Genomic DNA, 17,036 nt, shown 5'->3' with positions numbered 1-17,036 from the left:
GTGTCACCCTGGCCTCTAACCCCTTCCTGGGTTCTCATGCTACATGCTCAGGTATCTTTCCTCAAGGCCACTCTCCCATCCCCCAGTGCAGACCGTCCTCTCAGGCCGACACTCCCCAGTCAGCATTCACAGACCACATGAAGAACAGTCCCAGTTCGTCACACACATGCACAGCCCAGCTTTGCATTCACACCCTGCATCAAGACACCCATCCTGCTCTGCTCTGCATTCACACCCTGCATCATTAACACACACTCTGCTCTCCATTCACACTTTGTGTCATTAACACAGGCCTGCTCTGCTCTGCCACTATCCTCAGGCCGACCTCTCAAATATCGATACTAAGGATGGGTCCCATCTAACAGGTATGTCCCCTTGGTTTCCACGAGGATCCCGCAACACCAGCTCCTTTGGGCTGAAAATGGGGCCCAACCAGGAAAGCACAATTTGAACTGACAACCCTGTGAGCTGCCACCTTGGGAGGGACCCACCACACCAGAACATGCCTGTCCGCCAAAGCCAGCAGGAGCCCACCGTGCTCACACATCGTACCACCCCCCCCTAGGGACCAGCAGGGCAAAAAGAGCAGTATGGACCAGTCAGTGTCCAACAGTATCTGCACATCCCCGTTCTGCCCATAGGAGCCACCCACGCTGAGCCCAGGGCAAACTCTGGCTCACAGTCTATCAAGTCTCACAATGTGCTCCAACCCCAAGGACACAGCGTGTGTTCAGGCCTCTCCACACGACAGAATATCCCCAGACCCTGCCACCCTGGCAGCGCAGTGTCCCTGTTCAGAACAACGGTGCAGGGCAGAGCACAACATGCCACACGCCTCTGCCTAGCCCGAGAGAGGCCCCCATGTGAGCTGTGACATGTCAGGCTGCCTGGGCACCCACTCTCCAGAGGAGACTCCACTCCCACCCAGGGCTGGAGGCCAACGAACCCACCAGGGCCCCCACACAAGATTGTCCAGCCAGGGCAGCCCTGGGGACTGTGGGTGCTGAACCGCAACCCACTGACATCAGGGGACTTTTGCCACCAAGGCCCATGGGGCCGAGATGACACTTTCCCAGAGTGCAGCTCTGGCCAGCCACCCTCTGGTAGCGGAGCCCCCTGGGGCTTATACCCACAGAACAGCTTCTCAGCGAGGCCCACCCAGTCCTGGCACTGGAGTGGGAGTTGGGGGGTGTTTCCATTTCTTACCCTGGGTCTCTGCACCATTCGAGGCCTGGGTTCCCTCAGGGCAGGGCAGAGATTCGCGGCAAGCTCTGAGTGCTCCTCTGCTCTGCAGCAGCCGCGATCACTGGCCCAGGCACAGGCAACCACTAGCCCCCAGCACTCCCCGCCTGGAGACTGCAGTGAGTGATCTGGGGAGGCTGCTGCTGGCTGGGACGATGCTGAGAGCCCTGTGGACACTGCAGCATGCTGGGCCCAGGCTCTGCAAGGCGACGGTTCGGACAGACCCAGACCCCCCTCTGCGGCAGGCAGGCGTCCAGCATTGCCATCTCTGCAGCATGGGCAGGGGCTGAACTCAGGCCCCGAGTTTCCATCACGCTCATGGATAAATATTAACTCAGGTGCCGAGAAGAGAACTCTGGTTCATGCAGCAAAACCCCTCACCCATCCTCAGCTGGGTCTGCAGACCCCCGGTGGCTGCTCCTGAGAACATGAGCCAGGTCAACCTGAGCTGTGATGCAGGTTGGAGGGGAGCTGGGACTTCTGTCTCCTGGGGGAAGACGCATCTCCCATGTGGCTGGACAACCCCACTCCCAGCCCACGAGTAGGGCTGTGGGGCCTGGCACACACTGCCGCACTCTGGATCCCCAGCTGGGGTAAAGGCCCCTGGCAGGAGGAGAGATGCCCGTGCCAGTCACTCTGGGGCCTGGATGTGGACAGCAGCGGGAGGCTGCCTGCGCAGCAGCCCAGCCTGTTCTCTGATCTGCCCGCCTAGCCACAGAGCCCACTCACAGCAGAGAGAAGCACAAGGGTCGCCCCCACCTTTATGTCCGTGTCTGGGGTGACGGAGTCCTTCAGGCACTCGATGGGGCCCATCAGGAAAGAGCAGTGGTTGGAGCAGACCTGCAGCGACAAGAGAGCCAGCCCTTGAGATGGCAATGGACACAATTCGCCCCCTCTCATGTAGCAGCCCCAGGCACCCTCTGGGGTGGGACGTGGCAGCTCTTTAACAACTGCCCAGCAGCCAGGTGCAGGAAAGGAGCAATGCAATGCTTGAGGCTCGCCAAGCACCGCACAGGTGTTAGCCAACAAACCCTCCCCACTGACCCCAGAGAGGGGCTGGGGCCAGTTACTGTCCCTGCTTTCCAGAGGCCACCTGGGCAGAGCTGCCCAGAGACCTGTCCTAGGAGGAATGTGGGACACTCACCACCCCTGCCCAGCCACGTCCCCAACATACATGGTGGGGGGGTCAGTGACTCTGCTCCATCACAGCCCCATAATGCTCCAGGAAGAGTGTGAAAGGCCTGCCCCACACAGCTCCAATGCTGCCTCCCAGGCTGGTGCACAGTGGGGGCAGCCAGTTCCTCCACCCTGGCCTTGAATGATCCCCCCACAGACATGCTGGCCTAGGACTCGCTCAGCTCCACTCCCCCCGCACCCAATAGGCCAGCACCCACCTCATGCAGCCCACTCTGTGCCATGGAGCGGAAGCTCAGGATCCCCCCAATGATGGTCATTCTTTTCAGCACATTGTCAGCAGCTGGGGGAGAGCCGGGGTAGGGGGTGAATTGCGAGGACACACAGGAGATGGGGCTGCAAAACAAATGGGGTACAACTTACCCCTGGGACTATGCTTGGGAACTAGCACCTCTCACTACAACCCTGAGCCCCCGTCCTGAGCCCCCAGCTCTGCCAGTACCCCTTACCCCAACCCTCAGCCCCACCTCCTGATCCCCAGCTCTGCCAGTGCCCCTCACCCCAACCCTCACTCCCCTCCTGAGCCCCCAGCTCTGCCAGTGCCCCTCACCCCAACCCTCAGCCCCACCTCCTGATCCCCAGCTCTGCCAGTGCCCCTCACCCCAACCCTCACTCCCCTCCTGAGCCCCAAGCTCTGCCAGTGCCCCTCACCCCAACCCTTATCCGCCCCTCCTGAGCCCCCAGCTCTGCCAGTGCCCCTCACCCCAACCTACAGCCACCCCTCCTGAACCCCCAGCTCTGCCAGTGCCCCTCACCCCAACCCTCAGCCCCCTCCTGAGCCCCCAGCTCTGCCAGAGCCCCTCACCCCAACCCTCAGCCCCCTCCTGAGCCCCCTGCTCTACCAGTGCCCCTCACCCCAACCCTCAGCCCCACCTCCTGAGCCCCCAGCTCTGCCAGTACCCCCACCCCAACCCTCAGCCCCACCTCCTGAGCCCCCAGCTCTGCCAGTGCACCTCACCCCAACCCTCACTCCCCTCCTGAGCCCCCAGCTCTGCCAGTGCCCCTCACCCCAACCTACAGCCACCCCTCCTGAACCCCCAGCTCTGCCACTGCCCCTCACCCCAACCCTCGGCCCCCTCCTGAGCCCCCAGCTCTGCCACTGCCCCTCACCCCAACCCTCACTCCCCTCCTGAGCCCCCAGCTCTGCCAGTGCCCCTCACCCCAACCCTCAGCCCCACCTCCTGACCCCCAGCTCTGCCAGTGCCCCTCACCCCAACCCTCAGCCCCACCTCCTGAGCCCCCAGCTCTACCAGTGCCCCTCACCCCAACCCTCAGCCCCCTCCTGAGCCCCCTGCTCTACCAGTGCCCCTCACCCCAACCCTCAGCCCCCTCCTGAGCCCCCAGCTCTGCCACTGCCCCTCACCCCAACCCTCGGCCCCCTCCTGAGCCCCCAGCTCTGCCAGTGCCCCTCACCACAACAATCAGCTCCCTCTTGAGCCCGCAGCTCTGCCACTGCCCCTCACCCCAACCCTCACCCCCCCGAGCCCCCAGCTCTGCCAGTGCCCCTCACCCCAACCCTCAGCCCCCCCTCCTGATCCCCAGCTCTGCCAGTGCCCCTCACCCCAACCCTCAGCCCCCCCTCCTGAGCCCCCAGCTCTGCCAGTGCCCCTCACCCCAACAATCAGCTCCCTCCTGAGCCCGCAGCTCTGCCACTGCCCCTCACCCCAACCCTCACCCCCCTCCCGAGCCCCCAGCTCTGCCAGTGCCCCTCACCCCAACCCTCAGCCCCCCCTCCTGAGCCCCCAGCTCTGCCAGTGCCCCTCACCCCAACCAGACCCGCCTCTAACATTTCTGTCCCCCTCAAGAGAAAACAAATAGCGCCGCCTCGCCGCACCCAATTCCCCGCCCCTCGAATGTCGCCCAAGTCCCCGCCCCCCCCGCGTGTCGCATCGCCCAAGTCCCCTCCCCCCGAGAGTCACATTGCCCAAGTCCCCACACCCCCAAGCATCGCCGAAGTCCGCGTCCCCCGAGAGTCGCATCGCACCGCCCAAGTCCCCGCCCCCCTGAGCGCCGTGCCGCTGAAACCCACCCCAGCCGAGCGCCGCACCGCCCAAGTCCCCGCCCCCCCCCAGCGCCGCGTGGCCGAACCAAAAAAAACCAAAACCAAACCCCGAGTGCCGCCCCACCCCGCCCCGAGGTGCTGCCCCAGGCACGTGCTTGGTGGGCTGGTGACTGAAGCCGGCCGGGACAGCACAACGGCCCCAGTGCTGGCCTCGCGCAGCAGTGCCTCCAGGTACCTGCATGGAGCCAAAAAGCCTCCACTTACACTGGACAGCCAGGCCCAGCACTGTTCTCCCAGCCTGCTCCGAGTCTGCCCTGCCAGAGTCCAAACTCCCTTGTACCGGTGTGTGAGCACGGGGTGGAATTGAGGGGCACTAGGAGAGCTGTGTGGGGAGCTCAGAGCTGGGCTAGCAGGGGCTGCGGGTCGGGAGTGAGGGGCACTAGCAGAGCTGTGTGGGGAGCTCAGAGCTGGGCTAGCAGGGGCTGCGGGTCAGGAGTGAGGGGCACTAGCAGAGCTGTGTGGGGAGCCCAGGGCTGGGCTAGCAGGGGCTGCGGGTCGGGAGTGAGGGGCACTAGCAGAGCTGTGTGGGGAGCTCAGAGCTGGGCTAGCAGGGGCTGCGGGTCGGGAGTGAGGGGCACTAGCAGAGCTGTGTGGGGAGCTCAGAGCTGAGCTAGCAGAGCTGCGGGTCCGGAATGAGGGGCACTAGCAGAGCTGTGTGGGGAGCTCAGAGCTGGGCTAGCAGGGGCTGCGGGTCGGGAGTGAGGGGCACTAGTAGAGCTGTGTGGGGAGCTCAGAGCTGGGCTAGCAGGGGCTGCGGGTCGGGAGTGAGGGGCACTGGCAGAGCTGGGCAGAGCCCAGGGCTGGAGTAGCAGGGGGCTACGGGTCAGGACTGAAGGGCACTGGAAGAGCTCGTGGGAGCCCACAGCTGGAATAGCAGAGGGCTGCAGGTCAGGACTGAGGGGCACTAGCAGAGCTGTGTGGGGAGCTCAGAGCTGGGCTGGCAGGGGCTGCGGGTCGGGATTGAGGGGCACTAGCAGAGCTGTGTGGGGAGCTCAGAGCTGGGCTAGCAGGGGCTGCGGGTCCGGAATGAGGGGCACTGGCAGAGCTGTGTGGGGAGCTCAGAACTGGGCTAGCAGGGGCTGCGGGTCGGGAGTGAGGGGCACTGGCAGAGCTGGAGGGATGGGAGCTCAGGGCTGGGCTAGCAGGGGCTGTGGGTCAGGACTGAGGAGCGCTGGCGGAGCTGTGAGGGAGCCCAGGGCTGGGACAGCAGAGGGCTGTGGGTCGGGATGGAGGGGAACTGGCAGAGCTGGGGAGAGTCTAGAGCTGGGATAGCAGAGGGCTGCAGGCCGGGATTCAGGGGCCCTGGCAGAGCTTTGGGGAGCCCAGGGCTAGGCTAGCAGGGGCTGCAGGTTGAGACTGAGGGGCACTGGCAGAACTGGGGGGATGGGAGCCCAGGGCTGGGATAGCAGAGGGCTGTGGGTCAGGATTGAGGGGCACTGGCAGAACTGTAGGGGGAGCTCAGGGCTGGGATAGCAGAGGGCTGCAGGTTGGGATTGAGGGGCACTGGCAGAGCTGGGGGGATCCCAGGGCTGGGATAGCAGAGGGCTGTGGGTCAGGACTGAGGGGCACTGTCAGAGCTGTGTGGGGAGCCCAGGACTGGGATAGCAGAGGGCTGTGGGTCAGGATTGAGGGGCGCTGGCTAAGGCAAGCTCTCACATGGGCAGCCTGCCCCCTTGTTGGCTCTAGAAGTAGGTTTTTGTTCCTTCTTCTCCCCAGCCCTATTTGCCCAGAAAGTACGAGATCAAGGGACCTGACTGTTTCTCCCATTGCTGTCCCCATGCTGGGCAGGGCCACCCGTCGCTCTCTGAGCACCGGCTTTCCAGCCCCATGAAATCCCACCAGGTGCACAGAACCACAGAAATATGGGGCTGGAAGGGACCACAAAAGGCCACGCACAGAGGCAGGACATCTGGACCATCCCTGACAGGGATTTGTCCAACCAGTTCCTACAAACCTCCAGTGATGGGGATTCCCCAACCCCCTCGGAGCCTGCTCCAGAGCCCAGCGACCCCAGGAAGCTTTTCCCACTATCTAACCGAGATCTCCCTGGCTGCAAACAGCGGATTCCTTCATGTCCCATCAATGCACATGGAGAACAACTGGGCATCGGCCTTCTTCGGAACAACCTTGACCGTAGCTAAAGACTGGTGTCAAGTCCTGCCTTGGCCTTCTCTGTTCTACACTCGACATGCCCAAGACTTTCAACCTTTCCTCATAGGTCAGCTTTTCCCACTACCCTCATCCCTCCAGGCATCTCCCAGGCTCTCCTGCCCCATGGCTCAGGGATACCCAGGACTATCTCCTGTCCGGTGGCCCAGGCCAGGCTGCCGCCTGCCCAGGCACCCACCAGTTGGTGTAGATGGTGGTGAGGGTCTGCTCCTCGCTGGAGTCCAGGGGTTGTGTCTGCTGAAGCAGGACGTTGCGGATGATGCGGCTGGAGTCCATGCACGTGAACTGCCCCAGCGACTGGATGAAGGCGAGGTAGGAGCACAGGCCAGCCAGCAGCTCAGAAGGCCGCGCAATCTCCTGCGTAGCCTGGTTGTAGCTGGCCATCCACATGAAGGATCTGTAAGGGGATGGGGGGCTCAGAGGGGGCCCCACACAGACCTCCGAGTGGATCTGCTGAGCCCACAACCTTCCCGCTGAAAGCACCCAGCCCCACTCCCATGTTCTCTGCAAATGGGCATCTCCCAGCACAACTCAGCTCAGAAGTTGGCTGGGGCTTGTGGATGTAACAGCACCAATAGCCAACTCAGTCTCCGAGTCCGAGGGCCATGGACAGGGATACGCCACGTTCACCTCCCCACCCGCCCACCTGAGGGCCATGGACAGGGACACGCTGTGCCCCCCTCCCCACCCTCCCGCCTGAGGGCCATGAAAAGGGACACGCCGCATCCCGCTCCCCACCCTCCTGCCTGAGGGCCATGGACAGGGACACGCCGCATCCCCCCTCCCCACCCACCTGCCAGAGGGCCACTGACAGGGACACACCACTCTGCCATTCCCACCCGCCCAAGGGTTGTGGGCAGGAATGCAACGTGTCTCCCTCCCAGTCCATGGGCCATAGTCAGGGACCCGCCACGCTCCCATTCCCGCCTGCCCGAGGTTCACAGCCTTGTGCAGGGACACGCCGCACCCAGCCAGCCAGCCACCCACGGGGCCTACGGACCTGTTGAGCCGCGTTTCCAGGTGGCTGCTGAGATATTCGGCTGGTGTGACCATGTGCTCGAACACGGTGAAGCTGGGGACGTGGTTGATGCTCAGGGAGAGCTCGCTCAGCACCTGGTGCAGTTTGTCCATGCTGGGGGCAGAGACGCCGGCACGGTCAGCGCTCGCCGCAAATGGCTCTGGAGCCCGGGCCCCTCCCCCACACCTGTCAGCCCAACGCACACTAGCTCCCAGACCCCAAATGTGGGGGGATCATTCAAATGAATGGGAAAGTGGGCAGCACAGATGCCTGAGTTCACCCCACCTCTGCTCTGAGGGGCGATGGGCAGCCCGGACGCCTGGGTTCACCATCCCCTCCACTCTGAGGGGTGACGGGCAGCCCAGATACCTGGGTTCACCACCCCCTCCGCTCCAAGGGGTAACAGGCAGCCCGGATGCCTGGGTTCACTCGACCTTCGCTCTGAGGGCTGACAGACAACCCGGATGCCTGGGTTCACCCTACCTCCGCTACAAGGGGCAATGGGCAACCCGGATGCCTGGGTTCACCGCCACCTCCACCTCGAGGGGCGACAGGAAGCCCGGATGCCTGGGTTCACCCCACCTCTGCTCTGAGGAGCAACGGGGCAGCTCTGAGGCTGGGAGTGCTTATGAAGGGCCAGGTGCTAGTATCGCTTCCCAGATCTGAGCCATCAGCCATTCTGGGGACCCAGAACCTGTCCCCCCACTGCCCGGTTACCCCAGCCATCTGAAGCACAGGGGGAGAAGTCCTCTGAATGGGGAGAACCCCCACCCCCAAGGGATGGCAGAGCAGCTCTAATGCCCCTTGGGAGACCCCCATCCGGTGGGCTTACTTGGTGACCACGATCCGGTCCTTCCTCTGGCTCTCAGCCCCTGGTTTGTCCCGCTCCGGCTCCCCCTTCTTGGGGGGCTGCTTCTGGGCCTTCTTGTTCTGGGCCTTGCTGATGGTGGAGGCGCAGTGTTTGGGCAGCAGCTTCCCAGGAGATAGAGACAGGGGCTCTGAGCGAGTGAGGGGCTGGGGGCTTGGAGGGCCAGGATTTGGCAGCCCCCTAGACACACATAGGGTCCCCTCCCCCCACACCACAGTCCTGGTGCAGGACACATCCCACCTGCCTGGCATCTGGCTCGTCTTGCCACGGAGCCACTGGCCACACTGATGCCCACCCCCACCACTGCCAGGGCTCAGCAAGCAGCAGTCACTGGCCATTTGTTCCCCGGCAAGGCTACATGACTCCAACCACGGCCATCTCCATAGCCCCCAGCACCAAAAGCCCCGCAGGGCTTTGCCAGCCTGGAGAGCAGCCTGTGGAGGGCCGGCCACAGCCCTCAGTCAGCGCGCCCAGATGGTGAGCAATCCTGGTACATGCAACTGCTGCTGTGCACTCAGCTGGCACCTCAACAAGGTACCCCACCCAGGACCATGCCACACCCTGTGCCCCTCACCTGCCCACCAAACCCCCGGCTGGAAGCAAACCCACCCAGTGCCATGCCATGCCCCATAATCCCCTTGCTCACTGACGTGCCCCCAGTCTGGCAGCTCCCCTGGTACCGCCCAGCCCCATGCCCATTCCCCTCACCTGCTCACAGAGGGGCCCCCAGGCTGGCAGATCCCCCAACACCCCCCAGCACCATGCCACACCCCTCACCTGCTCACTGAGTTTGCGCTGCTCGGCACATGTGTCCATGATGCAGTTGGCAGCCTGCTTGGTGATCTCTTCCAGGAAGCTGTTGCATAGATCCAGGCTGCAGCTCTTCAAGTGGGGATACTGCGGAGATAGGCCAGGGACGGCTCACGGCTCTGCTCCCCCACCTGGCACCTTCCAGCCACAGATCCCAAACGCCAGCCACTGAGCTTCTTACCCCATCGGGGAGGCAACCCTGCCCCCCCATGCGTTGTCCTGTGTCCCCCGTCTCCTCCTCACCCACACATCTCCATGCATGCCTGCCCACCCCTCCGCCCCCGGGTTGTACCCATTTGGATCATCGTGCATGCCCCCCGGCCCTCCCACGGGGGGGTTCTTCCCCTTTATATTGCCACCCGTGTCCCCATGTCCCCCCTAAATCCCCATGCATGTCCCCCATACCTCCCCGATGCATCACCATGCATGCCCCCCAGGCTCTCCCCAGGCAGTGCCCCTCTTCATGCATTACCCTCCAGCTGTGCACCTCCTCTGGACACATGGGATGGGTGCAGCGGGCAAAGTGGCTGCAGACGAGCGGGAAGACGATGGTGAAGCACAGCATGGCCAGCTCCTCCATGGTCAGAGCAAACAGCTTCTCGAAGGGGCGGACGTAGAAACTGTCGGGGTAGAAGGACACATCAGCACAGGTGGGGCAGGAAGAGTCTGTGTGTGCGCACACGGCTCTCCATGTAGGTGTGTGCATGTGATTCCATGTTTGCGTGTATGTGTGTGATTCTGAGTACATGTGATTCTGTTTGTCAGCATGTGCGAGTCCATGTGCATGTGATCCCATGTTTGTCTGTGTGTGCGTGTGCTTTTCCATGTAGGTGTTTGCATGTGATTCTGCGTGTGTGATTCTGTATTTGTGCATATGTGTGTGATTCCAGGTGTGTATAATTCCATGTTTGTGTGTGTGTGTGTGCATCTGCCTTTCCATGTAGGTGTGTGCATGTGATTCCATGTTTGTGTGTATGTGTGTGTTTCCATGTGTGTGTGATTCCGTGTTTGTATGTGTGTGATTCTGTGTTTGTGTGTGTGTGTGATTACATGTACATGTGATTCTGTGTTTGTGTGTGCATCCATGTGATTCCATGTGAGCAGCACCACCCCAGCCCCTTCACATCGCTCAGAGGCCTGGATCCCACTGGCTGCTGTGTCCTCTGCAGCTGCATCGCAGTCCCTCATACCCTGGATCAGAGCCAGGTTCTGCGGGGCGTGGGTCTGAATGGGCCAAGCACAGGGCCAGAAGCCAGGCCTTAGCAACACTGTTGGGCTAGCTGCACCAACTCTTCCCGCCCACCATCTGACTGTCCAGTGCTCCCAGAGAGACCCCTGCCCAGAAAAGTCAGTGAACACCAGGCCTCACACCACGGCTCCGAGGGCAGTAGAGCCTCTCCCGCACCAAATGGTGCGATAGGGAAACTGAGGCACTGATGGGGTTGAGGCAGGCCCAGCACTGGCCCCTGGGCTCCGGGCGGTGCTGACCTGCCCACGCCGGGCACTGTGCATACACACCAGAAGGCCGACAGGTCCAAAGTCTCCACTACCAGCTCCTCCAGTGAGTCCAGCATCTTGGAGTGGAACATGATGAGGTTCATCACACGGCCCACCTCCGGGCTCTCGCGCAGCTGCATGGGGGCCTTGGCCACACTGGTGTAAGCCTTGGGGGAGGCAGAGAAGGGGGTGAGAAAGAGCCCAGCCCCAGGGCTTGGGGCAGCCACATCACCACTCCCCCACCATCAGCCCTGCAGCTCCCCCAGTCGAATTGTTAGCTGCCAGGACAGGGCGCTGTGCGCTTGGTGCTGCCGGCTCCGAGGTCAAGCCCCGCCAGGAGCGGCTCCACCAGTTTCCGCTCCCAGCTGTCCTTCCCATGGGCCTGTGGCTGGGCAGGGGCTGCTCCCAGGGCAGAGGAGCCCAGAGCCAGGCCATGGCCCTAGTTAGTGAACAGAAATGGAGCAGAGCTGATGTGGGTGTGGCGGGGGGTAGGGTTGCCAACTGTCTGCTCCGGGGTCGGCAACCTTTCAGCAGTGCTGTGCTGAGTCTTCATTTATTCACTCTAATTTAAGGTGTCGCGTGCCAGTCACACATTTTAACGTTTTTAGAAGGTCTCTTTCTATAAGTCTATAATATACAACTAAACTGTTGTTGTATGTAACGTAAATAGAGTTTCAGAATGTTTAAGAAGCTTCATTCAAAATTAAATTAAAATGCAGAGCCCCCTGGACTGGTGGCCAGGACCCGGGCAGTGTGAGTGCCACTGAAAATCAGCTTGCGTGCCGCCTTCGGTACACGTGCCATAGGTTGCCTACCCCTGGTCTACTCGCACAAACCCAAATGCCTTTGCCCTGCCCCCTGTCCCACCCCTTCTCTGAGGCCCCGCCCCCACTCACTCCAGCTCCCTCCCTCCATCGCTCGCTCTCCCTCACCCTTCACCCTCACTCACTTTCACCGGGCTGGAGCAGGGGGTTGGGGTGTGGGAGTGGGTGTGGGCTCTGGGCTGGAGGGTAGGGTCGAGAGTTCAGAGTATGGGAGGGGGCTCCAGGCTGAGCCTGGGGCAAGGGTTTGGGGTGCAGGAGGCGTCTGGGCTCTTGTAGGGAGATTGGGTGGGGGAGGGGGCTGGGGCAGGGGGTTGGGGTGCAGGAGAGGGTGTGGGGTACAGGCTCCGGCTGGGCAGCACTTACCTCATGTGGGTCCTGGAAGCGGTGCTATGTCTGGCAGCAGCTCCTAGGCTCAGGGATGGCCAGGTGGCTCTGCGCACTGCCACTGCCTGCAGACACCACCCTCCCGGCTCCCATTGGCCACGGTTCCCTGTTCCCAGCCAATGGGAGCTACAGAGTTCCTGTTCAGGGCAGGGGCAGCGCACAGAGACCCCCTGGCCCCGCCTCCATCTAGGGGATGCAGCGCATGCCAGCCACTTCCAGGAGCGGCACGGAGCCAGGGTAGGTAAAGAGCCTGCCTTAGCCCCAGTGCACCACTGACCGGACTTTTAGCAGCCTAAAATCTCCCAGATTGGTTCAGTTGCCTCTGGGAGATGGAGCCTGATTCCGGGAGACTCTCAGCCAAACCGGGAGGGTTGGCAACCCTAGTTGAGGGCTGAGTTGGGTGCGGGAGGTCAGGGGTTGCCGGTTGCAGCCTGTCAGGGGGCTGAGCAGGGAAGGGGAGGGCTTGCTGGTGCGGGCTTGGCAGGGATCTGGCTGGGGAGGGCCTGTTGGTGCAGGCCTGGCAGTGGGTTGAGCTGGTTTGGGCCTGGCAGGGGGCTGGGTGGGGTGTGTGCACCCTGGCAGATGCCCAGCCCCTAATGGGGATGCAAACATCTGGCGAGGGAGTTACCTGCAGCCGGCACCAGTCCAGGCAAAGCCCTGAGAAGTCAAACTTCTCCTTTTTGTCCACTGCAGGAAAGAGAAGCAGCTTTAGAGAGGCGTTAGCAGCTCCATGAGCGGGGGCCTCTCCCCTCTGAGCTAGGGTTGCCAACCCTCCAGGATTGTAGTCTCCAAGAATTAAAGATTAATCTTTAATTAAAGATTATGTAATGTGATGACATCTCCAGGAATGCATCCAATCAAAATTGGCAACTCTACTTTCTGTGTTCCTGCCCCCCAGCGGCAGGGGCAGAGACAGGGCCTTGGAGGGGGTGGTGAACCCAGGAATCCAGGCTGCCCACTTTCCCACTCATTTGAATGATTCACTCAATGTGCAGTGCCAGTGGCAGTCAAAACAGCTAACAGAAAGTTGAGAATCATTAAGAAAGGGGTAGATAATAAAACAGAAAATATCATATTGCCTCTATATAAATCCATGGTACACCCACACCTTGAATACTGCATTCAGATGTGGTCACCCCATCTCAAAAAAGATATATTGGAATTGGAAAGAGTACAGAAAAGGGCAACAAAAATGATTAGGGGTATGGAACAGCTTCCATATGAGGAGAGATTAATAAGACTGGGACTTTTCAGCTTGGAAAAGAGACGACTAAGGAGGGATATGATAGAGGTGTATAAAATCATGACTGGTGTGGAGAAAGTAAATAAGGAAGTGTTATTTACTCCTTCTCATGACACAAGAACTAGGGGTCACCGAATGAAATTAATAGGGAGCAGGTTAAAACAAACAAAAGGAAGTATTTCTTCACACAACACAGTCAACCTGTGGAACTCCTTGCCAGAGGATGTTGTGAAGGCCAAGACTATAACAGGGTTCAAAAAAGAACTGGATACATTCATGGAGGACAGGTCCATCAATGGCTATTAGACAGGATGGACAGGGATGGTGTCCCTAGCCTCTGTATGTCAGAACCTGGGAATGGGCGACTGGGGATGGATCACTTAGTGATTACCTGTTCTGTACATTCTCGCTGGGGCACCTGACATTGGCCACTGTTGGAAGACAAGATACTGGGCTACATGGACTTTTGGTCTGACCCAGTATGGCCGTTCTTATGTTCTTATGTTCTGGGCTGGAGCTATGGCCTGGTGCCTGCACACCCCATGGAGGGACCTGCTGCTCCGGGTGCAGCAGGGAGCCGTGGGGGCACCTGCGTACCTTGTTTCAAGGTGAGAGACGACAGGGTGCTGACGAAGGATGACATGATGATGGACTCCTCCTCAGGGCAGACGGTCAGATTCTGAAAGAGATGAGCACAGCTTAGGGGGGCTTCTCGCAAGCAGCGGGGCGGGCGCATTCTGAGGTGTGGAGAGCCCATGGCGATGGCAGCGTTCCTGCCCAGAGATGGGGCTGGCTAGTGCAGGGCTCCCAAGCCCCAGGGAATTTTCCCCTCCCAGGGTTGCATGTCTCACTTTCGGGGTCCTGGCTGCATGGATCTCAGAGCCCTTCCCTCGGCATACCTGGATGATATCGCTGAGCAGCAGGGCATCGAAGCGAGCCAGGTACTGGACGTGGTAGCGCTGGATCACTGGGCCATGCCTGTGCACCAGGGTACGCAGCTGCTCCATGAGGAACAGCAGCTCAGCGATGTGACTGCAGGGGCGACAAGGGCCTGGATCAGGCTCCTCTGAGGGAGGCAGTGCTGCACCTGGGCTCTTGCTGCCAGAGTCACTGGGGAACCAATCCCACAACCCTCCCCCCATATCGCCGCACCTGGGGGCGGGCAGGGCTGAATCCGAATCTGACAGCTCCAGCTGGAAACAGGGTACCCAGGGCAGCCCCGTGCCCACCACAGTGCCATGGGACTCCTGCCACCCCCCCACGCAGGTGTCCAGAGAAGTGCTGACCAACCACCGGCCAAGCGTTCCCCTCTAGATTCCACGCCCAGAAGGGACCCCTCTGACCCATGAGTCTGAGCTCCTGAGTACTGCAGGCCACAGGACTTCCCCAAATGCATTCCTGTTCGAACTCAAGCAGACCTTTTCGAAATTGCCAGCGGTGGAGAACCCCCCGCACTCCTGGGTAACCTGCTCCAGTGATTTCATTATTTCCAGCCTGAATGTGTCTAGCTCAGGGGTCAGCAACCTTTCAGTAGTGCTGTGCCGAGTCTTCATTTATTTATTCTAATTTAAGGTTTCACATGCCAGTCGGACATTTTAACATTTTTAGAAGGTCTCTTTCTATAAGTCTATAATATATAACTAAACTATTGTTGTATGTAAAGTAAATAAGGTTTTTAAAATGATTAAAAAGCTTCATTTAAAATTAAATTAAAATGCAGAGCCCCCCAGACTGGTGGCCAGGGCAGCGTGAACGCCACTGAAAATCAGCTCGCGGGCCATCTTCAGCGACCAGCCGCTGGAGCACGTCAGATGTTTGTCTGCTAGACTGAGGAGCCTAAATGCACCCTTTTCCGTTTCCCCGGTGGCAGGTACTAGGGACTGTGATCCAGTCGCCCTTTGACCTGCTCTGTGTGAAGATAATCCACGGAGAACCTGCAGTGTTTCACCAGAGTATTTTCCAATGCTACAGGGAGCTGCTTTAGCTCTCTTGGCAGTAGTCTGGCCTGCAGTGCTGGGGCTGCCGACTTCCCAACCCCCAGGGCAGGATCCACAGCATCTCCCCTTCCCCGCAGGGTTCATTTTCCATCTCCCCTCGCTTGCTCTTGGCCCACATCCTCTCAGGCCACGCCAGCCAGAGCGGGTGCCACTTGGGCCTTGCAGCAGCCGCACCCCCTTTGCACACCTGTGCTGGGGTACGGGCCACGCGCTTCTGGCTGAATTGGGCACAGGATTGTCATCAGGGCCACAAATTAATGCCATGTCACTTGGTTCAATTTCCTACCCCCAAACCAACGCCCCCTGCTGCAGGGCCCTGAGCAGAGACCCCGACCTTCTCCTCTGCTCAGGGGGCCCATGGGTCCAGTGCACCCCACTCAGCATGGGACCCACACAGCCTCCCATATCTTACAGTGAATAGTGTCTGTCTCCCCCCCACAAGAGCCAGACCCCCTCTAGTGCCTGTCCCCTTCAAGAACCAGGCCCCCCACAAGTGTCTACTTGCCACAGAGCCAGACCCACCATGGGCCTGTCCCTCTCAAGAGTCAGACACCCCGCTACACTGCCTCCCCTCCCCAGAGCCAGACCTGCCCAGCGCCTCCCCCTCTCCACGCCGGACCCACAATTGGCCTACCCCCCCAATACACACACGGAGCCAGCCCCCACTAATTCCCCCACACACAGAACCAGACTCTCCCAGTGCCTGGCCCCGCCCACAGAGCCAGACCCCCCCCAGTGCCGGTCCCTCTCCCAAGCAGAGCCAGGCACCCTCAGGGTCCTCCAGCCCCAATAGCCAGACCCACCCAGGGACTGGCCTGCCCCTGACAGACCCACCACGGCCTGTCACACCCAGAACCAGACCCACCCAGGGTCTGGCCCACCCCGAAGATCCAGACCACCCCAAAGCCTGTCCCCACCCCCCACTCGCTGACAACCAGACTTCATCTTGGACCACCACCCCTTGCCCAGGACACCCCAGGTCCCATCCCCCCAGTCCCACTCCACCTCCTGCAAGCCTGGCCCTGCTCTGACCTGTCAGCGTAGTCCTCAGGGGTCTTGGTGACATGCTCAGCGTGACGCACCAGCCAGTTCACCTCGTCGAGGCACAAGGAGAGCGCCACGAAGACGCAGAGAGCCTGGCAGGCGGAGATCGGTGGGGTCAGCTCCAGGCAGGGCTCACAGGCACCACCGCAAACCAGACAGCAAACAGGGGAGGGGCCATCAGAGCCAAATAACCTCCCCTCACGGGCAGCCAGGGGCATGGGGTCATTCAGGGCTACCTGGGATGGGGGGAATCACTTCACAGGGGCAACGGAGAGGAAACAAACCTCACGGCATGGCCCCGCGACGCAGGCAGGCCCACACGTGCCCTGGCAGGTTTACATCTGTGTCTGACCATTTCCTCCCTATGGCACTGCAGAGGGACGAGGGGGTCTCTGCCAAGAGCTCAGAACTAGCTGATTGTCCTGGTATTGCCAGACCTTGGTATGGGAAATTATGTCAGAGCTGTGGACACGTGGGCTATTAGGCTCCAAACCCAAGGGGGAGAAACCTGTCACAGGACCGGTGACAAGGGACAGCCTGGGGCTGAGCCCATTGCCTCACTGCCCAAGGAAGATGCACCCTTGAGCCTACTCAAGACAGAGGAACCCCAGGGGACATCTCGGCCGAGGGCCTGAGGCTCAGACACTGACTGGGACTGAACAAGAGATGAGAGGGAGCATGCTG

General features: G+C 60.8%; 1 pseudogene; it reads right to left on the bottom strand.

Moving 5' to 3' along the window:
- LOC127034935 (nck-associated protein 1-like) overlaps window positions 1–17,036 on the bottom strand; it is a 52,037-nt pseudogene that overhangs the window by 12,544 nt on the left and 22,457 nt on the right.

This window comes from Gopherus flavomarginatus, chromosome 15 (assembly GCF_025201925.1).
Source record: "Gopherus flavomarginatus isolate rGopFla2 chromosome 15, rGopFla2.mat.asm, whole genome shotgun sequence".
In the NCBI taxonomy this organism is placed as follows: domain Eukaryota; kingdom Metazoa; phylum Chordata; order Testudines; family Testudinidae; genus Gopherus; species Gopherus flavomarginatus.
This window is presented reverse-complemented; position numbering and strand designations above follow the sequence as displayed.